Source organism: Pteropus alecto, unplaced genomic scaffold (assembly GCF_000325575.1).
Source record: "Pteropus alecto unplaced genomic scaffold, ASM32557v1 scaffold8, whole genome shotgun sequence".
Lineage (NCBI taxonomy): Eukaryota > Metazoa > Chordata > Mammalia > Chiroptera > Pteropodidae > Pteropus > Pteropus alecto.
The window spans coordinates 12,821,031-12,823,203 of record NW_006494609.1 but is presented as its reverse complement, the minus strand read 5'-3'; the positions used below and the strand labels follow the sequence as shown (position 1 = coordinate 12,823,203).

The 2,173-nt window shown below is 42.9% G+C and overlaps 1 protein-coding gene across 2 annotated transcripts in view; it reads left to right on the top strand.

Moving 5' to 3' along the window:
* Positions 1 to 2,173, top strand: part of KCNK10 (potassium two pore domain channel subfamily K member 10) — a 113,533-nt gene that overhangs the window by 107,611 nt on the left and 3,749 nt on the right. The gene's annotated exons all lie outside the window — the stretch shown is intronic.

Genomic DNA, 2,173 nt, shown 5'->3' with positions numbered 1-2,173 from the left:
AGCGCTCTGTGCTAACCCGGGGCTGTCTGGGGAACTCTGTTAGAGGACACTGGCGACGACCCCTGCCCTCTAATTTCACTCAATTCGATCTGTCAATCTGTCAATCTCGGGCACAAAGAGCAGAGCCCTGGGAATATGAGAGTAAAAAATTGTTTATATTGAGTGGTAAACACATGATACTATATATATATAGATGTACATATATGTGTGTGTGTGTGTGTGTGTGTGTGTATGGTATATAATTGAATCGCACATTTGAAAGCTGTATAATTTTATTAACCAACATTACTCCAGTAAATTTCATACAAAACTGCTTATAATTTTTATTTATTCTTATTAGCCACCATGGACTGTGAACACTTAGCACAAACTAGCATTCGACCTTCTCTTTTCTTATCCAGTAAGGGCATGACCTCCACGGTCACAGACATGGCACTATTTTCATTCCCTTTTCACACTGATTACCGACCTGTATTTCCTTTGTCCTGAGGTCGCCATAGACAGGGGTCTCTTATAATTCTCAGTGCTGACTCCAATTAGGCCAGTCCCTTCTAAGCTCCAGTTTCCAGAGCTTACACAGACCATCGTGACGAGTGCACGCCTTAAAAGGGTGGAAGCTTGTCACGACCTTTTTGGTAATACTCCAGGAGTGATAGGGAAGGATGCTCGATCCTTTCACAAGGTATATTAACAAGAGTTGATGGTTGCTCTGATTTAACATAGTGTCAACTCTACTAGAAATATAATCGGGAAACTGATCACCACGAAAGATTAAGTGCTGGTTTATTCTGTAGCTGACTCACTTTAGGACAGCCGAAGAACAGTAAAGCATTGCACAGGCAGAATCCCAAATTCGGGGTGGGGGTGGTGGTGGGGGAACAGCTGATATAGGAGGATGCAGAAGGGTGGTTATCCTGCTGTTTGCTAGCGCACCCTAGTGACAGTCTTCGTTGGGTGACAGTGACTGGCTAAGGTAAATATTTACCCTTAGTCTTAAGGAGAAAGCTACAGAATTCTCTGGCCTAAGGCAGAAAGGAAAGAAACATCTAAAAACAAAGTCGCAGGAACTCCAATAGTATCCTAGAGCAAGCTGTGGGGGAGAGTCGCCTAGAAGGAAAAATCAAAGGCCCCTAAACCACACTGTGGGGGTTGCTACGATGCCCTTTAGCAATGTTTGGAATTCTATGTTAAAGGTAAGTCAGATGGAAAAAGTCAAGAACCAAATGATTTCACTCATATGTGGGATATAATACCGAAAGCAACAAACGAACAAACAAGACAAACAAAAACTCATAAACACAGACTACAGTGTGGTGGTTACCGGAGAGGGTGGAGAAGGGGAACGGGGGTCGAAGGAGGCTTGACTTTGAGTGGTGAACATGCAATATGTAGACGATATATTATAGAATCATGTTCTTGAGACCTGTATTATTTTATTAACCAATGTCACCCCAATACATGTAATAAAAAAAAAAAAAAAGAAATAAAAGGCATACATTAAAATGAAAGAAAAAAAATAAAGACAAATCCTTTTTTCTTTATTAAAAAAGAAATGGCAGTAGCCATTGAGACCTCATGGGGATGCACTGAAAAGTGGGTTCAGTCGCATTGAGAAGAGCCAAAGGCCACAGGCCACGGAGCCTGCTCAGCTGCCTTTGGGAGATACTACTGATACCACAAGAGCTCAGTATGGGTTCTGTGGTGCTCGGAGACATTACACAGGGAAGGTCCAGCCATCACTCATCACGTAAAGGCATAATTACCACTACATTGCTAATGTCCGTTGTCTTAGGAATGGCCACCTGCCTGGTTCACCGGGCAACACGTCTCTCAGAGTGAGATCGAGGCCGACATCAATCATTTCCTGGAGCTTTCTCACTTCTTTAGAAGACGGGTCCGGGTTTGGAACCTGTGTTGCATGGCTTCCTTTGGCAGTGCCTGTATGAGGGCTAGAATAAGTGGGCTAATTATTTGGAATAAATGACTGGTCCTTTCAACAGAACAGCCAGTCAATGCAATCAGGCAACTGGCCAATTTGGTCTGATAGATTTTTCCTGTAATCCCTATTTGTAAAATAAAGGGCTTGGACTAGCTGGCCTTGAGCGTCCCTTTTAATCCTAGCATGGTGATTCTAATTACTCAGTCTAATTGGCCCTTTGGATTAGCATCATGT